At 36.2% G+C, this 22,516-nt stretch overlaps 1 protein-coding gene and 1 long non-coding RNA gene across 42 annotated transcripts in view; one reads left to right on the forward strand and one right to left on the reverse strand.

Annotated features, from left to right (window-relative positions):
- LOC148677633 (receptor-type tyrosine-protein phosphatase delta-like) overlaps positions 1-22,516 on the reverse strand; it is a 656,126-nt gene that overhangs the window by 212,918 nt on the left and 420,692 nt on the right. For 9 of the 41 annotated variants that reach the window (XM_088608599.1, XM_088608511.1, XM_088608670.1 and 6 more), the window contains exon 1: positions 5,545-5,945. The exons of the other annotated variants lie outside the window; for them this stretch is intronic. The gene's annotated coding sequence lies outside the window, so the exon portion shown is untranslated. Of the gene's footprint in view, positions 1-5,544; positions 5,946-22,516 lie in introns of those variants that run through there. 41 annotated transcript variants of the gene reach the window in all.
- LOC148677634 (uncharacterized) lies at positions 8,643-15,323 on the forward strand. Its single transcript, XR_015935963.1, has 2 exons — positions 8,643-8,773; positions 13,900-15,323. It is a non-coding gene; the product is annotated as an uncharacterized LOC148677634 (long non-coding RNA).

Consider the following 22,516-nt stretch of genomic DNA (forward strand, 5'->3'; position numbering starts at 1 on the left):
CTACTGACCTCAGAACAAACCCCCGCAACTGGCTACAGGCATTGGGCATCCATCACTTATCCTGAAACCTAATCTTTCATGGGAAGACAGCTGCAGTGGGAAGCAGTGGAGCAGCTATGCTGTACACCCCCTTTTTGTCTCCCATCTAGTCTGTTCTATGTGTGATTGAAATCTTGTTGAAACAAATTTTGAAAACCATGCAAGCATTAGACAGACAGACACTTCAGGGACCAATTTCTTCCACGGCGATTACAAATTAAAAGCATGTAAGAAAATAAGATGAGAAATACTCCTCTTAGTGCATGGAAACTTTACGCTACACTATACACCAAGACCGATCACAGTATAAGCCGAGAGACATTAGGAACGGAGCATGCATCTATCCAATGGACAACACAGTATTCTAAATAATGTCTACTTATTAATTAAACCACAAGGTAAAGTAATTATTGATGAAATAATAGTGTACCACCAACAGAAAGTCAATACCTTGAAGATGCATTTCCAGTCAATGAAATTAAACAATAAGCATCACACACAAAGGTCAAGACAGAGGGCAGAAATGATTAAAGAGAAGATTCAGGCCAACACATAAGGAGGAAGAGGAGATTTTCTTTATTATAAGAATGTGAACTGGATTTTTTCATTGTAAGAATGCACAGCATTCTCCATTTGTTACACTGCATTACCTTCTAATCTCTCTGCCGGGTTCTTCAGTTGTCTGTACATTTGACATGACAACAGTCACAGTGCCCCTCCTCAGAGCCAGTACAGTATGTTGGCTATTACAAAATTTAAGGTAAATCATACTGAAGGACCAGGTAGAGTATTGTTACAAAATAACTTCTAGCTCACCTTCATCGTACTTAACACAAATAGTTAAATAAACATCATTTGTGGGCTGAATTTAGTCATCCCTTTCTATCCGAAATAAACTGTCATTTATTTATCGGAAACTGGAATTTTAGTTTCTGATCTGGGCCTGGGTGACGCACAGAAATCGGAGTGCTTTTTTGTACTTTAGCACATCTACCCTAAGAGACATTATGCCAAGGTTAATTTACCTCATCACTATCAAGAAAGATTTTCACTATGTAGGCAGATATTGGCTGTGCCTTTGCCCCTTTTCTAGGGTTCAGTAGCTCCAAAAAACCTACTTGTTAGGTTCGCTGGGTTAAAACTGGCAGCGGCTACTGTAGATTGTACTGAGCTCATGGATCATTAGTCCTCCTAAGACGCATGTGGGTTGCAGCAGTGAGATGACATTACCACCAAATTTTCATAAGCAAGGAGAAAGAGAAGAGAAAACCAGATGCTACAAATAAAAATCTTTCCTTTACATGTTGTATTTCGTGATATTGAGTCACATTTCAAGGGGGCGAATTTCAAAATTATTTCAACCCACTGGACAATATAAAGGTAAAGTTAGAAATCCCGGAAATAATCTTAAGATCGTGTCTGCAATTCTTAACTATATTCAAATTTCATTATAAAACAACTGCTATAAGACTTCATAATTTTCACAAAAGATGGTTACAATAGCAAAATGACTATGAAAAACATAACAGAAAAATGCCCCCCCACCCCCACATGTTAGTCTGAGCAAACCTTGTGCATTTCTTTATCCTTCACAAGCTTTCGGTGCAGTAACCCAAGGGTGAAGCCATTTTTCTTCCCCGTTCGTACTTGGTAAATCATTGAAAATTTATGAAGGAATATTTTTAAACCGTGACTTCATTCTCAACTGCCAGTTACTGTTTCACATTCACATTTGTGAGTACCTGTTCTCTAAAAGCCACAGAAAAGAAAGTCAAAGTACTAGAAAAAAAATACCTGCTGGGTGGGTAACACTGACATCTTCCATGACTGGAAGTGGCTGTCCCACCGTATTTGCCCAATTCAGCTGGATGTGCTGTATTTAATTTTAGAGACTGACAAAGCCAAATGTAGAATAAGAAAACAGATAAAAACCAGAGCACAACTAGGCACCTCATTAGAAAGTATCATAATTTGTCTTTTATTATCATATGGTGCAAATCCATATTAAATTCATGCCATCTTCACTTTCACAAAAACAAAACGACCGCTTCTTCAGGTACACTGCATCACAACAGCCTGCTTACATCTTACATCCACCCATTTTTAAATACAGAGCATAATTGCTGGAATATAAAAATACACACACCACAATTTAATTCCTTCCTGAAACAGCTAACATAAAAATGAACTACTAGAATGTTGCCTTCAGTTCTTCACACAGATTTACTATCACACAAGGACGGTTATGAATAAATTCATACAAATCTCCATGCAGTATTTGAGGAGGAAAATAAACCCGTACTGCTACACCAATCTTGTACTTTAAAAAAAGCAGCGACATATTACCAATATGTATATATTACCATATATTACCAATTGCTGCAATATTTTCAATTTAAATGTAGCTATGACTTTTACTCATTTTCTTGATAGTAAAATCTAAAACACAACAACAAATTTTCACTTTTGTACTGAACTGCTTCCAGGATCTCATTCCTCTATTCCTTCTGTAGAGAACAAGAATGAAAGAGCATTTTAGTGTGTTTCTTCTTTAAATTGCCATCTCGTCACAGCTATGAAATGGGAAATTGACTAAGAAGCAATGTAACCGAAACAGCTCTGATTGCTCTATATCAAATTGGGAAACTACTAATTGATCGAATCCGAATCCTGGAAATCTACGAAAAAGCCTTTACTGTTGTCTTGGTACGGATTTTAAAACTGCTGACTGAAGGCAAAATGAAGCCTGCTCCACACCCATTCATACAGACAGTACTTACAAGACATTTAAAAACACCTCGCCAGTCTCTCCCTTTAGTTCTCTTTGAACATTTCTCACTCAATGCAATGTGATGATAATGGATAAAGCAATGTATGATAAATTGAAAAGGGACTCCTAGCAAAGCAAGTGGTTTGCTTCACAGCTCTTTCACATATGCTACTGCTGTAAAAGCCTAAGCATTCTTTTTTTTTACTTTCTTAACAATCAAATTAGCAAATGACTATCATTATTTCCTGTGGTAGCAATTTTCATTCTCTTTTTTTAATTCATGTATGCTGACATGGTCAAAAAAGAAAATAAAGAAATGCTTAAAATACAAAATACATGGTCCCCTTCAATATGAGAATAAAAAGACAAAATGCAAAAAAGCAAAAACCTTGATCTTAAATGCATTAAATAATAAGTAATGTACCTTTATTTACTTTTATATCACACAACATATTGTCTTAAACTTTAAACATTTAATTACATTCTGCCCTTATCATGGCTTATTTTTAATAATCCACATACTGGCAGCAGGGAGATGAAAATTATCCTATTCATGAAAGTGGTGTATATTAATCCTTTTAAAATGAATGGAAGCCAGCTAAAATTACTCATCCTGAACTCCAAATCCTCAATACTAAAAATCGGCAACATACACTGGCATTTCGCATTCTTAAATTGTATAAAGCAACCTATGATGAAATGATAAAAGGTATTTAAAAATACAATAATTCCTAAAATTTCCAGCGGTTTTCTTTTTTACAGTGCACCTAGTTGCTGATTTTTAAATCAGTAAAAAAAAAAATTCCCAGAGCGCTTTAATGTTCATATTTTCACTTAACAGTTTTAATGAAGTGCTGTATTTCTCCTAGCCTGCTCTAACACTAGGTTTAAGCACTGTGGCATTATCCTCGGTAACGTTCTTGCTCTCTATCTCTATTTTGCAGTTAAAGCACAGAGTATGAAAGCCCCTAGTGGCTCAACTTGTTCAACTAACACCAGGCGCGGTCTGGTCCCAGCTCTACCTGGTCAGAAAACAACACTTCTGTACTTCACAAAGGCCCCTGGGATCCTGTAGGATAGCAAACCGCTGTTACCACTTCGGATATTTTAGTTCACAAAATATTCTTTTATGCTTTGCCACAAAATGGTCAGTATGTTCCTGAAACATAATATGAATACAGAAGAATTTCAACCTTCATTTCCTAGCTGCATAACTCATACTTTGATAGCATTACAGATACTGTATATAAAAAAGCCAATATCAGATTTTATACAGGCATTAATAATTATTAATAGCATTGTCAATGCAGTTTTATGCCGTTTGAGTGCATTTATGTTAACTAGCCCATGCTGAAACCCGTGGTTGAACATCATATTTAATTCATCATTATTAGCAGTATTTTTATTGATTGTATTTAAAACAGGCACCACACAGCGTGGGAGTGGACTATACCAGGAAACCTAAAGATTTCACGTTTTATTGTCGGTACGTCAGTGCCTCAAGAAAACTTTTTACTCAAAATATTAACAACTGACATTCAATTGCGACATACTCCAGCGAAGATTTTGATATGAATGTTACTACAGTATATGCATTGCTATGCTAATTTTACCCCTACAAAGGACTCTTCAGTTTCTCCACATGAAGTTGTATTTTGTCTTTAGCCAAGGCAGAAGCTACTTAAATATATCAGACACATCGAATTAAAAGCTGTGCTTAGTCTAATCCTATGTCAAATTCAAGTCTTTAAAGCACAGGCACTGACAGACCGCTCAATACATCAAGATAACAGATTTTCTTAACTAAATTCAGTCCATCACAGTTTCTGTTGAGCTATTTAAGAATGTTCTGAAACTGAAGACAAGCCCTAACTGCTTTAGCCACTACTGTATACTACGCTGCATTTTAAAATGAAAATATGTCGGAAAAACTGAAATCACTTTTAATAAAGGGTGAATATCCAACTGTAATCACAGGCAGGGAATCTCATCCCTTGTAAATCCAAAGGGAAATTAAATTCTATTGAAATCATACGTCACAAACTGTTCATTCCTACAAGACAGTAATGTTCTTGTGTTCCAAGATTTTAATTCACACATTATCATATTTTCAAGACTTATTATAAATGTTGAAATGCGTACTTAGTTTAGAGACACATTTTGAGTAAAATGTTGGACTGTTTAGAATCATATTTAGAGGTAAAACTGTCAGTTAACCATTTCGTCGAAAAACATAACAACAACAATAATAATAAAGCACGTTACAGGTTATAAGCAAATAATTATTATTTATCAAGTCCTTTTCTCTTACTAAACCACATCTGATTTTCCATTTTCTATGTATATGTATGTATATTCATATTATATACAGTATATACATATGCATTGATGTATTAACAATTTGCTCATCATACCATATTGGACATTCAGTTCTCACACAGGTAACAACTCTAAAACTATCCTACAACCTAAACTCGGCGTGCGCCCCTAGAATACAGCGCTATCTATCACATATGACAGCTACACGCATCAACAGCGAATAGGCACGATTTTGTTAGGTTATTCAAAAAATCTATACGCTATATACCGAACAAACACACAATTCTGTCCGTTCGCTACAATCAGCGTAACAGAATATTCCATAACAGAAGCCTCACGTTTCCAGCACTGAAGATCACACAGTTCCAGCACTTACAAATTGCACTGATTAGTTACATTAAAATCAAGAATTTTACCTTAACATCATTGTGAACGTGTGTGTTCTAAACCTTTGTCTCTCCTCTTCTCCAGTATTTCAGTATTGTGGTTAGCTACATCCAATGTAGTTACAGCAGAACAGAAATAATCCACCATCTAAGCAACCGTGTGTGTTTTTTTGTTTTCTTTCTCGTTTCTTTTGTCTCTTCTGATGTCTTTTAACTCGACTGTCTTTCGTCTTCGGAACAAGAAAGGAACCCAGGGAATGTAGGAATGATTCTGGAGCCGGATTCAGAAACGAAGGCAGCAGGTATTTCCCGTATGCGTGCGTGTTTTGTCTTCATAACCAAATGTGCTGAAAAAAATGTGTACTTCGATGTACTATAGCTGAGACACAGTCTCTCCTGCCGAGAGTCAAGCAGACTGTGAGAGCTGGAGACAGAAACAGAGAGGGGAATGGAAAGGTGACGTCACTCCTCGGGATCAACTAACTCCCTGAGATCAACTCGCTCTTCAGAGCTCACACTTTAAAAATTCAGCCTACCAAAGGAATTCGCAGCTTGGAAGAATTCTTGCGAAGGCAGACCATGATTTTTAAGGACCTCAGAAGGGAACGGAGCAAAAACAAAAAACACAAGAGAGATATTTTTTTAAGCGTACTCTTCCACTTTTAGGATTAGACTTATTTACATCTCGACGTTAAAAACACATAAATGGGAAATGAAGTCTAATGCAAAGAACGTTTCAAATCAAGTTACAGTAGGTGATTCCTAAGTAAACACAGAGTGTTTGCGATGCCCTAAAAGCTGCATGAAATAACGTTTATGATGAATTTTACACCTTCTGTGTCACCGGTGGTGGTAATTCCTTGTCAAAATGTTCTTATATAAAAAAACAAACATTAAAATAACGAAAAATCATTTGCATTGCAAGACTTTGAGATCGTAATCACATTTTTTATTTATTCCGTCTACAGCCTTTTCTGGCATTTCCTTGAGACTTCAAAGCTATCGGTTATAGTCAAGGCCACATGTTTTTTGTATGTCTATAAAAAGTGTAAAAAAAGATTTAAACAGTTAATTTCTTCTGGGAATTCTAGTTGTTAATCAGCCGCACGTACTCCGTATGAACTGAAGTTATTTTTTAATGTTCAGTTTTTCAAGCCCCAAATTAAGGAGACGACCGTCCTAGACTCGCTCAAATGCCATGATTATACAGTATGTAATGCGATTAGAATATGGAGCGCAGATTCGCCTGTTAGGGTGTCATTTATGTCACCAGCCCTCTCTGACGAAGATTCCCCAAATAGCGGTGCCCGACGTCTGGGCTGGAAGAGTCTCAAGTTTGTGCACAACAGTGATTCCTGGGACAGGTCCATAGCCAGTGAAAGCCTCCAGTCGACGTAATGTAGGCTTGAGGGGACTAAGTCAATTTAAGGGTGGTTTTTGGCTTTGAATTTGCAGTTTTGCAATACGCGCACGCAATCCCCCATACGTGCGTGTGCTTTCTCCTTCTTAAATATATCGAAAATGTGAAAGAGTGGAACCAAACGGAGAGGGGAATAGAAGGTGTTGTCAAGAATCAACTCAGTTTTCGGCGCTCACAACTGTGTAGCAAAGGAATTTCCAGCTTGGAATAATAATCAGAAATTATTGTTTAATTTGTTATGTTATTTAATTTGTTTGTTATTGTTATTATGGCAAATCATGCATTTTAAAGTCAAAATATAACAATATGAGCAGCCGTCAATTCATTTTCAATATACCTGAACATCTGACGAAAGGTACATTACGGAGCAGTATGGCAAAGCCTATTGAAAGTCATTGGAAGTGTTCAGTACAATGTATAATAGTAAACTTGCCTTACTTTCAGGAAGTATCTTGAAAACAGTCTTTAAAATTATAAATTTATGAAATGTGCAACCAATGGATTGATATAAAAGCAATCTGCTAGAATTCAAATTGAATAATAAAGTGTATAATTAATAGTAATTCGAGCAAAAAAAACTATAGTGCTAGTAATTGTTACGCCATTGTTATATGTTTACCAAACTTTTAGTATCCTAATCCTTTGAAAACAAACGACTTGTTTGGGGTAAAATGAGACTACGTCATGATCAGAAACAATCCCTCCAGCAATATGTAAATCAGGCGTGTCGAACACACTTGCTTCTGAAACAGGAATTCTAAGTTCACTGAGTTAAAAAAAAGTACCTTCCAGGCATATAAACCATACAGCTAACAATGGAACACTGCCGAAAGTGTCAGCTAGCGTGCACAAGTTGTTGTGCAATTTTGCTTAAATATTTTTCTAATTTCACTTGTGCATTAGAAATATATTGGCTTTGACTACTTTTCTCTTAGATTACAAGTGAAAAAAGAAACATCTCTTTGGGAAAAACAAAACTGTGCTCCAAAAACACAAATGATTAACCCCACTTTGTGTTTTCTTAATGGTAAACTGTTTAAAATAAAAAATATATATATATTTTACTATTAAGAGGTAAATATGGAACACATCCACTCACTGTCACTTTAGGTATACCACTGGTTATTCCATACATAACACAAAGACAGAGGAAGAGGAACTGTATTTTTGCTCCTTCCAGTCAAAAAGAACCAATCTTACTAGATAAGGACAAATAAAACACTTCACAGACTGAATTACAGATGACAAGGTTTGCTTGAAGAAAAATATATTTTTAAAAAAAGAAAACATCATTCTTTAAAATCCAATATGACATTTACTATTCTTAAATACTTTAGAGGTTTCCAAGTACACTGCCACCATCAGTTGCACTATATGTAGCAACCCATGAATTAGATTTAATCTACACCTAAAAAGCTTTTGTTTGGACGATACACTGACCCACTAAAAGGAAAGGGTCAACGAAGAGCAGGTTTAGATCCCTGAGAGGAATGTTAATCTAGCCATTCAGTTATGCAGGGAAACAACTGGGAGTAATTTGAGTGGAGTGACTGCTATTATTGCAAAACTTGATTTATTTCCTATTTTGAAAAATGTCTTAATAAATCAAGCCTACAGCTGCATACAGCAGCAATGTTTGCTAGGGAAAAAAAGTTAAGGTACCTAAGAAAGGAGACTGAATTAAAAACAATGTTTATATTACAGATGTTTGTCAAATTAAGAGCCGGTTTGCATAAGGAGTTATACCACAAAAGAGCTGGAAAACAGAACAAAGCAATAAACCTGAGGAATGAAGTTGCAATGCATTTCTCCTAGTACTTATTCCAGGAACCTGATTGGGTAAGAGAAAATCTCTTTGATTTACAGTTTTATTCGTGCAGCTCATTTGATGATTTTATGTTGTTATCACAGACGAACAGTAGTGTAATAGAACAGCGTTTGTTGATAAATGGCGACAAGGGTGATATTTATCACCATCGCTCACATTTATCATCGGTGATCTTTGTAATAGGATTATAGGCGAGAGTCAATAAACTGTCTGTCTTCAAGATGGATTTTAAAAGAAAAACAATACAGACAACTGGATTTGGACACTGGGAGTATTTTTATGCTCCTGAAATGTGCAGTTCTAGCTTTTGTTTTTTCAAGTTTCAATACATTTTATACATCATTACCCAAACGTAATCCATCTGTTATGCAAGTCATTGAACATACTCTAACTCAGAAACTAATTTTGATTAAATAAAAAAGATTAAGTTATTTTAATACAGAATATATTTACTATATGTGTACCTCAAAGGTAAAATATATATTTTAATAGGATTGCGAGCAAAATGAATAGTAACTTTAGTTATTGTGCTCTAATGCAAACTTACCTAAAACTTGCCAACAGCAATTCATCACATCATTCAAGATGACAAACCTGATCAAAATCATTCTAAAATGCGGGCTGGCAAAAAGGTCACAGTCTAACACCTTGAGGCATCAGATGTATTGTGTAAGTAAATATTGTCTAGATTATCATGATATGGGTATACAGTAACTTCCTGATGGTTTATTTCATAGACGATGTACATATGTCTTTAAAGAAAACAGATCATACAAGATTCATGGATATCAATCTACCATTTAACTTTTTGAATATATATATACATACTGGTTGTTGGTCTTTGAATGAAGTATTCAGTGAAAGAGATATTTGTGAGATACAGAAGTTGGCACCATGTTTGAACCTATCTGAAGCTTTATTGAACCAACAATTTGCATTTCATTTCACAGTTAAGTGATTTTTATATATCAGCTACAGGATACCTGAGTCAGATAGTATTGGTTTCAACATTACTGATTTAGTATTGGGACTCAATCTGCTTTGCCTCAGTCCTCTTCCAATCACCATCATCTCCTTAAATGTGGACAAGAAACCACCGCAGTGCTCAGAGCATATTTTCAGCAAACATCTTTTCTTCATCGAGAAATAGTAGAATATCACTTATTTCTTCAGCTGTACCATGACACAGCATGTGCAAACACAATGAGGTCTTCTGCACATACTGTAAAGTCCAAGTACTGCAAACAGTGCTTAAACAGTACTTCAAGAAATATTTTGGTGGTAGTAGTCACTGAAAAGAGAATTAACAGTCCAGTAAGAAATGCTATTAGTCTTTACCTTTGCAAGTACATTTATGACGAACACTTTGGTGATCCCCTTTTTTGGACAAAGGACCATTAAGGTGATTCTGAGACCATTACAGTAATTTTACTTGTACAGTAACTAAAGGTCAGCATCTTTTCCACAAATGAAAGAAAATTGCTATACTGGCTTAAAAGAGTTGTTATTTCTGTTATGGCTTTTCTTTTAAGGCTTATGAAAGCTTGTTTTCTATAAAATCTCTGCATACACCCACACAGATTACAAGCAACATTTAAAGGTGGCCTTAGTTACAAATTAAATTTGTCAAATGTTTGCAAACCTTCTGCTGTTTGCTTAGCATTTTAATGATTCACTTATACAGCCTGTGTTTCAGTGAAGTACCATAGCTGCTGAATATTCTATTATAAATCATTTAAGTGAACACAACAGCTAGTAGTTGCACTCCAAAATGCTGTTGTAAGTTTGTCACAAACATATTTTATGCCACAGTTCAGTAATTTATTCCACTTGCATACAATTTTCAGCTAATTTTGGTTTATTGCCAAAAACAATGGAATGAACTGAAGATGAAAGAGCTGAGGTACACCTTCTTGTACTTCTAAGTGGATCTCCCAGGTTACAACTGTATACCAGACAAAAGACTACAAGCATTTAGAACGGACTGCCTGGAAAGGGTTAGAGAAATAAAAGTCACACAGAAGAAAACATTACAGTAATCAAAACAGGGTAAAAAATGAACGAGGAAAAGGGGGTTTAAGCTGCTAAACGCTTGCATAAAACATTTTCACAGCAACAGCAAAGTTTTGGTGATCTGGAGGCCAGGCACAAAATTAGGTTCATATGGAAGACAAAGTTAATCTCTGAAGACAAATGCCAGTAAGAAATATATAAAAAAACATAACATATAAAAAAAATACATGGACTATAAGGACATGTTAATTTGAGAAATATTTTAAAAGGCTTTATCTTTGAATTTATGATGAAAGGTTTATAAATACCTGGGGCTGTCTTTCTAACTCAGAAATCTAAGGTTGACAATTTTTTTATATTACTCTAGTCATAATTGTAAATGTAGTGTTTGCTTATAATAAAGAATGTGAAAATTTTAGTCATTTGTTCTAAATTCTGTATGTTCTTAAACCTATACAAACAACTGGGAAATGTTTTAAAACCCCCAAATATTTTTAAAGCCCCCGACTTTTTTTCAGATGTGATACTATGCTAAGATACATTTTGTTCCAATAAGATATTGCTCTACTGCATAAATCATAAGGTAGCAAGGCAATTTGATAGAAAGTGATATGAAATATAAGTGAACTTCAGACAGAAAACTGCAAAAAATGTATGTGCCGAAACTCCACACTGTCTCAACTGTTGGACTTTATATTGTGAAATGTCAGTTGGGTTGTAATTCGAGCAGATGGAAGTCATACAAAATATCTTGAATTCTGGGTTTTTTTAAATCCAAAAACAAAATTGCACTAAACACTTTCAGTGATTTCTATTCAACAGAAGGTAGCCAACATTCAATATAAAGCAAATAGCATTTAAGTTAGAATTTCTTTGGTCAACATTTTTCTGATTGAGCAATTGATGATTTGTAATTTTTTTTTTTAAGTATGGCTTATACAAAAAAAAAATGCTGTATAGTCTCCATTCCGTTTACTAACTCACTCCTGCCAGTATGTATTGCAGAGTTTCAACATAATATAGGGATACATGCCTTAGTGTCGCTAACAAAAATTTCCTTCAGGTGGCTGTTAAATTTACCAAGTCTGAAGTCAATATAACAAATAGTACCCAAGATAAAAAGCAATTCATTTTCCGGTGTGTATGGTAGCAATAACCTTGTGATAGATGGCCCCTAGTCATCTACCTATGATGAGATTTTGACCAGAATCTAATCAGTACTCCTTTATATGAAGGCTGTTATTAAGTGAACTTCAGAGAAAGTTGATTCTGCCACTGTAGATATTTTTGGTATAAATACTGTGCTTTGCTGACCTAACACATGGCTGCTTAACATTCTATGCAATTATACAATCAAATCCACTAACTGCGTAAGAAAGCAGAATAACGTATCAATCCAAATGATGATTAGAATCATCAAAACACAGGATATCAATGAAACATATTGAAAGGTAAAGGTATTACCACTACAGGAAATTGAAGTGCCTTTTTTTTTCTTGAACGTCATCTAAGTAAGTACACAGGAGTGAAGAAATCCCTAAATTTAGTGACCTGCTCATTTGAGATTAGACTGATTGGTTTCTCTAAATTGTCCCTCTGGGGTTTATCTCCTTGTGGAATGTAGCTGCTCAACAAACCTCATTATCCAGCCATGAAGAAAGAGGCTTTGATACCTCTTATCCTACGCCTACTGTTTCAGAGTGTGGGACTATGCAGACGTATCTGCAGAATCCCCTGTCTGCCCAGGGGGAAACCAGTTCTCGTCATTCAGTTTCATGATTCATACTTGGCACCATTGCAAACTCAAAGGATTCATTATCCTACTTGTCATGAATCAGGAAGATCTAATGAAATAAAGTGGATTTGCTTCTTGAATAGGCTGTATTCACACCTTAAAACTGATATATATAATATTTTTCTGGATGAACGCTATATTTACACATATTAGAATAGTTAACACACCCAAAAAAGGCAAACCCCAGCCGAAACATGTTTCTTTTCTTCTGTATTCAGCATGGAATAAACTTTACTTGCTCCTTTGCAGCCTACGCATGCTGACACACCTACCTACTTAGAATAGTTAATGTTATTATCTAAAAAGAATTAAAATTATACTCTCTTTCTTATATTTTAAGGTTGCAATTTGCTTGCTTTGTTCCCCATGAAAATATTTCTGTGTATCAGCAATTATAATTGTAGGCAGCAGTGTGGAGTAGTGCTTAGGACTCTTTACTGGAGATTTGTGGGTTGAAATCCTCAGTTGAGAAAGGCACATCACAAAAAAACACACTCCAGTAAATGCCAAGATATATAAAAGTCTTAAAATCATCATTGTATATGAGACTTTGTTCTTAATGAACTTATATGTCAGAATAGAATAAATGAATAAATGTGGTTCTCCTTCTTGTCTTAGTAGATCTACAAGAGCATTCTTTTGTTTGCCACTGTTAGGTAATATTAAGTTATTCCAGCATGGTAATGATTACACCCCAAAATACTAAATACAGCTTATTTAAAAGACAAAATAGTAAAAGGTGATGCTCTGGTGTCTTCAGTCCCGTGACAGTCCCGTCTTTTCCTCTGCTGTGTCACGGGACTGAAGACACCAGAGCATCACCTTTTACTATTTTGTCTTTTAAATAAGCTGTATTTAGTATTTTGGGGTGTAATCATTACCATGCTGGAATAACTTAATATTACCTAACATAATAACACAACTTTCACCCAAAAGCCTTCCTGAAGGTATTACAGGAAGTGTAATTATATTGTGACAGTATTTAATTTCCTGTTTGTCAGTAAAATAATCTAAAACCTTCATTTTAAAGCCATCAACTGCACAATGTCTGACAAGAGCTCTTCTTCTCCTCATATACTACTTACAATTTGTTGAAATATGAAAACATTTTTTCATCATTAAGACTTGTCTTCAAACATTCAGGTTTTTTCCAAAATTCAAAGTTTGGTGCCTCTTTTAACCTTAATGGTTTCCACACCTCACCTGTGATTCTGTGCAAGTTTATCAGCCTCTTTAAATTGTCTGTCTCCTTAAACATATAAAAATTTGGAAATACAGATCTTTGAACATCTAAACTAATGTGTCTTCTCTATTTTGACACCTTTTCAGCCTGATCCATCAGATTTCAGAAGTTAAGCAAGGCTGGGTGAGCAAGCAAGTGAAGTGACAGGAGACCTATGAGGAAATCCATTTTGCTGGTTACAAGAGGTGTTTGTGAACCAAAAAATGTCCAAACCAAGGACACCACCCTCTGAGGAGATGTTATTTTTCAAAAGATACTTTCAAACCGAGGTACTGACATTATTAATGATCTCACAGCACTTGTTGAAAGACTGGGGGTGTTCTCCCAGCTAAAGTCTACCCTGGATTTGTATGCAATCTGGCCTACGTAAGCTTCATCCTTAACTTACTTGTTAAAGCATTTGTATCTTTTCTGTTTTATAGTGGCACTTGGCATAAAGGCTGCTGTGTGTCACCTGGGTAGGTACTACATTTCACTTGGAGTCCTTTAGGATGAAAAGTGCCATATAAATGCAAGGCATTATGATGCTTTAGTCTATAGCAACACAGCTAACAATGTTTTCTGGATCTATTGATTATGGTCAGCACTAAATTAAGCAAAGTATTGATTTTCCTTTCAATTCATCCCACTAAACATGCTTCCTTTGTTCAGTGTTTGTGGACAAATGAACATTCTATTTTAATTCCTTAATTAAAGCTACATAAAACACACATACGTTGTGATTGTAATACAACATGGGCGTGGTATCATGGTTGTATACATAGAAGGCACTAAAATATCAGCAGTATTAAAACAAAAACAGGCAGCTGGGCTCAAATATGATATTTCTATAATCTTTTTATAAAATAATCTTGAACTGCATTTGTCTTAGATGGAATTAACAGGACAAAGGCTTAGGAAAACCTGTTGATCTGGCTTTACAGTCCAAAGAAGGAATGCGTTTTCAGTTATTTTTTGTTTTATTCACTTAATTTAAAATAGTTGATTACTCACATTTTGGGCAATAGTTCCTACATCTGCTTGGGGAAAATCAGGAGTTGTAGACATGCTACTCAGGCACACTAACCTGTCAATTATCTACACACATGGTGGAGTTATGAAAAACCTTACGATTGGAAGAGCTTGACAAGTCACAAGAGTTGCTGTTTCCCTGATATCTAACTGAACCCTGGGTGACTAACGTCAACTATGTCTCAGTTGTGCCAACTCTGAGGAAAGAAAAATTTAGTTAAAGCTCTTTCTATAAAGCAGTTGGTCACAATAAAAGTGCTATACAGTATTACCAATATTTTAACCTGTTCTCAATGTAATTAATAAGTCATAGATTGGTTGTTGCAACAATTCATGTCATTGTTATAGGGGAAAGGTTTCAAAAGTATTCTTTGATTTAGGAAACGGAAAAGCAAGTTATTTCATACAACCATATTGAAATTGTTCTCATATTACTATGCATGCAATAGCAGCCCCTATCAATGTCAGCTCTTTTTCAGATAAAGCAGCCTTTTATATACCCTTTGTCTCTTTTCTGTGTCACTTCTAGCTGAAATGTAGCCCCTTTCAGACAGGAGAAGAACATGTCATTACTCTCACTTTACACAATGTGGGCCATTACTGATGCTCAAAATCCTGTTGCCATCACCGAGATTTCTTTTTAAGGCAACATCCTTTCTCCTGTAAGTAAGAAACCATTTGTTCTCTCGATGCAGGACCAATTTCCCATTCCCAGTCCATGTGAAATGTTAAAATGAGAAAGATTCCTACAATTATAACAACATTTATTAATGCAGTTTAAAAATCCTCCTTATCTTAAAAATGAGGAGATGATGTGATGCAATATTTCAATAATCAAGTGCGATAACAAGCAATGACAGACCTACTGAGCCGATATATGTGCTAACCTGCAAAGACCAACACATACTGGAAAATAAGAAAATTGATTGGCATAAGAACATTAAGCAAGCACGCCATGTTTGGCATACCACAAGACAAAACTATGCTTAACATCTGCAGGGCATGAAAAACACAACTTTTAGTCACTAAACCGATAAATATTTTGTGGCTTTGGGGTGTAATGTGTCTTTCTTAAAAGGCTGAAAAAGAATTCAGTATCTAGACTGTATTGTATATGATGAATTGCTTAATAAGCTGTCTGATTAATTAACTTACAACACAAGCAGGAATGCAGCATACATTTCTTCAGAGTGCTTTAGATAATATTTTTCTTCCTGTAAAATCTAAATTCCAATATGCCTTTCATTCAAATTAATAATTAAGAGAACACTGGGTACAGAAAATGTACTAGATTTGTTTTTTTTTCTATTTTACAGGAACCACAACAATAACTATAGTCTGTAAAAATGGGAGAGAACTAGTGAACGTTTTCCATGCACTGGACACATCAGCAGCTGAATCCCAGATCTGAAACACGACCACAGGCACACCTCCAGCTCAAATAAGCATCAAAGCCACTGTGCCAAAGGAGACCTGGACCCTTAGCAAGAGACCCTAGGGAGTGACGCCACAATAACAGAGTCATCATGGACCATAACTCCTGTTATATTCTCTCCTCTGTAGAAGACCCTAGCTTCAGGTACAAAATAAAATGTAAAAATGAAATACTTCTTCATTTGAAACACTGCCATGAACTTCACCTAACAAATTCAAGTGTAGGCTCAGCCTACCATGAGCCCCGCAACCTTGGGCTACTGAACCTGCTGCAAATGGACGAGATGGGCTAAAAGCAGCTGTAGAGCCAGCAGCCATATCACCCTATTACTCACAACTGGCAACCCACTGAGGCTCAGCAGGTGTGATCCTGGTCAGTACCTGGATGGGAGATCTCCTGGCAAAAACTAAGGTTGCTGCTGGAAGAGGTGTTAGTAGGGCCAGTAGGGGGTGCTCACTGTGCTGCCTGTGTGGGACCTAATGCCCTGGTAAAGTGACGGGGACACTATACTGTGAAAGGGTGCTGTCCTTCGGATGAGATGTAAAACTGAGGTCCTGGCTCTCTGCAGTCATTAAAAATCCCAGGGTGTTTCTCAAAAAGTGTAGGGGTTATCTTGGTATCCTGGCCAAATTTCCCCCTTGGCTTTACCAGTCATGGCCTCCTAATAATCCCCATCTATGAACTGGCTTCATCAGGCTGTTCTCCCCACTGATAGCTGGTGTGCGGTGAGCAGACGGGCGCACTATGGCTGCTGTTGCATCATCCAAGTGAGCGCTACACATTGGTGGTGGTGGAGGGGAGTCCCCATTACCTGTAAAGTGCTTTGAGTGGAGTGTCCAGAAAAGCGCGATATAAGTGTAAGGAATTATTATTATTATTATTATTATTATTATTATTATTATTATTATTATTATTATTATTTTTATGAAAAGGCTTCCTCTCATTTGCAACCTTTATTTGGTTGCTGGGAATACTGCTGTTAGTACTCCCAATGCAATCTCTAGTTACTGAAAACACGCCTTTTGTACAAACAAACCAATGTGCAAATTTACACATTCCAAACAATTACAATCCTGGGTCTAGTGAGCCAGTGTGTCTGCAGGTTTTCATTTCAACCGAGCTATCAGTGAGCTCAATTACTTAGTTACTGGCATAATTGGAGCAAATGAACATCTTCTTGCAGCTCTTCATGTGCTGTTGTTTTGAAAAGGACTAGAAAACATGCAGACACACTTGCCCACCAGGTTCAAGGTTGCACCGCCCAATATTACACAAGAGAAATGAACTACTGTTCGAAACAATCTGTGAACTGCCGTTTTAAGATTTCTTTCATGGCAGCCCCATTGTCACTGCACCCCTGATTCTGCCACAACGGGTAAATCCATAACCTCTTTCAACATTATCCAAGATCATTAAGATGTAATTGGGTGTTTGCAGTAGACTTAAACCGGATCGACAAGGAATTGGATAGACTCAGACCTCAGTAGAGGAAAACGCTTTCCAATGCTACAAATTGCTGAATGAACAGATTCTCAGGTCATGTCTGCGCTTGCAAGCTCAGAGCGGATGACCTATACCCATCCCAGAACCAGCCGTATGAAGACTGGATCCAACTACTAGAAAGACAGGTGGAGCCACTGCTATCAGTCTTACTGTTGCATGGCTCCCAAACAAAGTTACACTCCAGGAAATGAATAGCTCCTACAAAATGACAGTGATAAGATAAAATTTCTGTGAATTGCCATTTCCCACCTTGAGACTGTTGTGCTGTATGCACTGTATTGTATGCATTCCAGGTCCAGAGAGGTTACTTACGGATCAGACAGTAAACTCCCAGAAACAGGTCTGTGCATTTAAGCCAGTGTTCTTTTGTTATCAGCTTCCTCACTTTTAAGAATTAATAATAAACTCAAGGGGTTCGTAGTAGAAAAATCAAACATTAATATTTTGGCTTCAGTGAATAGACACCAAGGTTCATTATTACATAAAAACAAACATTATTTAGAAGCGAACTGTGTCCTTGTTGGTTGTCCAAACTCTGTCCTACCTGTCTGTACCTACCAAACTATTACACTATTACACAATACACTATTTATAAATCATTTTAAATAAATTAATGACAATAACATTGAGCAAAATGCTCACACCTTTGCTATTGGTGCTCTTATTCACACAGACAGACATGGAATTGTTACAGATTCACGTCATGCATCTGAGGTATTGTGAATCCTTCTGGTCTTGTCAGTTTGTGACATCACTTTACCGTCCATGCTACACTGGTGCTATTTCCACAGACTAAAAAATTAAACACCTCCAAATACTTTGTCAATTGTCATTCTAGGGCATACCAAACCACAGTTTGTACAAAGGATGAAGAGCATTTAAGTTTTGTATTGGGCAATGAACCAGCTGCAGGGAGAGCTGTGAGAGAGAATAAAAACCATGACGCACAAAGAATAGCTCCATCACTTTAGCAGATATTTTTCCTTCATGCCCATTAGAGGCAAAGCTTTTGCACTATTTCACTGAGTTTCTAGTGACTACTTCTTTGCCAATATTATAGTCCAGTACTGTAATTCAGCTAGATAACAGCAGGGATGTGCATAACCCAAGGCAAGCAATTTGATATGTAAGTGTGCCAATATTATCTACAGAGGTGATATTACCTTCAGAGATTTCCTAGAATGGCTTTACATCTAAAACACTGCTAGCATAAGCATGGCAGGTAGCAGTAGTGAAATAGCCAACATCTAGGTTTAAGCTTTATAATCAACAAGAGCCTATGAGACTTTGCATAACATTACTGAACTTTGACTGCATCAAACCGGACCTCTCAACAGGCAAGTTTTCCAGCTCCAGTTCCTCCACCTAGTATCAGCACTGAGCTCCTGCCCTATTCAGAAAATAAGATATATGCCAAGTAATTGTTTTTTCACTCATTCTCCTAAAAACAACAGAAAGTTGAAGGAAACTGTAAGGAGACATTAACACATTCCTACTTAATCTGTACAATATTACATTTATTAATAAAAACAGCCTCTCAAAGACATACGGGACATTTGGATATTAAGGATATTTTTCCGTTTCACAAACATGCAGAGAGTTATAAGTTACAGTACATTTGACTAAGAAGACATCAATTAATTCTGTGAAACATAATTTTACAAACATCACCCAACACTTGCAAAGTTCAACCTTACTACTTAATGACAGCTTTCCACCTGTGATCACATGTTTTAAATGTGTTATTGATGAGTCAGGTGAAGTACAAATTAATTTGGGCCTTATTAAAAAATATAACCAAATTAAAAAATATAACCAATCATAAAAATGAAAACACACATTGGAAGAGTTTATCACTTGTGTTAGAGATTTGTTTGGAGCTGCAAGCTTGCTCTGTGTAGTAACTTCAGTAACTCTGTTGCTCTAGAATGTTGCTCTAAAAATGTAAGCATTTTTTTGTAATGCACCACATGCATTGTCAAAACTGTATGAAGAAGGCAAGCTGGAGCTGCAATCTCTAAATCAAACTTGTATTTATATTTTGATTTGTGTACAGAAAACCAGATAATAAAAATAAAAATACATAGCTGGGAAAATACATTAATAATCCTGACAGTTACTGCCATCTTAATGAAACAACTGTCTTTTCTGAAAACGCTGCTCCCTAAATGTCCATAAAGAATATTAGCAAACTGGTTGAAACACAAAATCTGCATTTGTTGTTGATAATATGTGTGAATGTGCCAGCAGAAGCTTATTGAGCTCTTGACAGGTCATCAGTATGTTTGGCATGAAAGCCCCTGATGAAAGGATTTGTGAAAAAGAAATCACAGTTGTAGACAAAACAGGAGCCTAAAGGAAGAGAATCAAGTTGGGTATGTGCCTGAGTGATTTCATCAGTGCATTTGTCCAAGAACTGAAAAATACCAGAGGCTTAATGCTTGGAGAGAAATAGAACATAGTAAGCATTACAGTAGACATAATTATAAAGTTCCAAAACCACTGCTTCAACTTGATATAATGTGTTTTCACAGTTAGACTAAAGTGAATTCTTCCAGATATGCAACTAAATTCAATATAGTTTTGAATATATTTAATGCCTGTCATAATTGTTAATGTAATTTACAGATTCATATCCATTAAACAAATAAGATATATTAATGTTACACAATGTACTGTACTAATTACTAAAATAACTCCCATCAAATCTAGATGTATTTTCAGGGTTACGCCCTTACAAGACCAGAGACAATATATAGTACAGTCAAACCAATTTACTGCATTCATTTGTGCTAAGCAAATTCTTAAATTTCATCCAAAACAAAATTCACATTTTATATGCACTGGATTAAATGACCTCACAGCTAGCAATCCTAATTGTTTTACTCCAAATTTGAGGCAGGTGAGAGAGGTTGATGTGCAGCAGTGTTAACTAATCTAGTCAGATCTCAGAAGTTAAGCTAAATTAGGCCTGGTCAGTACTGGAATGGAAGGCTTGAAAGACAAAGCAGACAGCTGCTGCTAGTAGGCAGTACAATCTTGACTCTCTGGATCAGAATTTCCAAGACAATGCATCCATACAGTCAGAGAGGACACTGTTGGGGGAGAGTCAGCGTTTGAATTAAAAGTAGAACTATGGTCCTAACTACTTGGTCATTAAAGACCCTTTGGTACCTTCTCAAAGAGCAGGGCTTTTATCTCTGGTGACTTGGCTAAAGTGCACTCTGGGCTTATATAGACTTGCATCCCTAATATTTCCCCTTAATTCAAATGATGACATCATTGCACTCTTCTCTGCTTTCTCTGCTGCTAGCCTGCAATGGCTGTCATGCATTACCAAGGTGGTTTTACCCTTTAGTGGCAGATAAAGTGATTCCCTTTAATTTTGCTCAGCCAGGGTGTTGAAGCTGACATGCTGTGATCTTTAAAGATCAAAGTGGCCAAAGTCCTTAGCTTAGATACCTAATGGACAGCCAAACAACAGAGATTGTGTGAAACAGCATCCTATGCAGCCTTTTTAAAAAGTGAACTTGTCTTAAAGAGAATTCACACCTATACAAAAAAAAATCTGTGATTTTCTCAGTAGTAAGAAATCAGGCTTTTTATACCCAATAAATGATTTATTGAGGAAATGTTTAGTCTTGGGCAGCACAGTGGTTAGCATTACCGCCTCACAGTGCAGTAATGTGAGGAGCCCATTGGGTGCTCCTGTTTCGTTCAACAGTCCAGAAACATAGCGGTAGGTTCATTGTCTGGGAAAGGTGCCCCTAAGTGTGAGTGTATATATGTATACAGTATTTTTATGTTTATGTTAGTCCCGTGATGAACTGGCATCTCATCCAAAGTATATCCGGCCTCGTGTTCCTTTCTTGATAGGAAACGCTGCAGCTCCCCTGCAAACATTTCTTAGATAAAGCAGCTAGAAAATGGATAGATGCTTGGTCTTGACTTGCATTTGCTTCAAAGCAAATATTTGTGCATGTAAGGTACACACAAACTCACTACACTCTTTTGAAATACTGTGTAAAATACATTTTGAGATGTACTGTATAAAACATGTACATATTGTGGGATTTTGAAATCTACCATCGCATATTATTGTGGGTTGGTATGATGGCTCATGTCTAGAGAGTAATGATGTCTCCTTTATTTTGTGGCCTGCCTCAAAGATGATTTTTAAAGATGATTAAACCTTATTGTTACTATTATTAATGTAAAATGTCTTGAGATCCATAGATGTTGAAAAGACACAAACTGCATATTGAATATTGAATTTTGCAGGTAAATAATGCAGCTTTAGTTTGCTTATGTTGCATTCCAAAACATACAAGCATTACATTTACAGAAATTAAATTCATGCACTTTCTAAATTCTCTTACAATGCAGTGGCTTTTATTGTACCTTTTTTATTTCTATAGCCTTTGTTTCTCTAGTTCTTGCATTGATTTGTAATGATTTTGCAACTTTGATGTTTGGTGTTTTTTTCCTCAGAAAACCTTTCTCAGAAACTATACACTTGTTCCTTTTAGTTGGCTGCAAGATGCATTATAATATGAAAAAGGCCATTTACCATAGCTAGGCTGTCTCCCAACAATACTGTGAGTTGCTTTTAGAGAAATGAATGGGAACATATTTACTTGTCTGACTCCTGGCCGTGTGAAAACTTGATGAATAAGCAAAATGTCACTGCCAGAGTGTACCGAGACTCATGTGCAAGTTTAGCTATAAACAGCTGAAGTTAACAGTGGTTGTCA

This window comes from Lepisosteus platostomus, chromosome 1 (genome assembly GCF_059453375.1).
Source record: "Lepisosteus platostomus isolate fLepPlt1 chromosome 1, fLepPlt1.hap1, whole genome shotgun sequence".
Classification (NCBI taxonomy): Eukaryota; Metazoa; Chordata; class Actinopteri; order Semionotiformes; family Lepisosteidae; genus Lepisosteus; species Lepisosteus platostomus.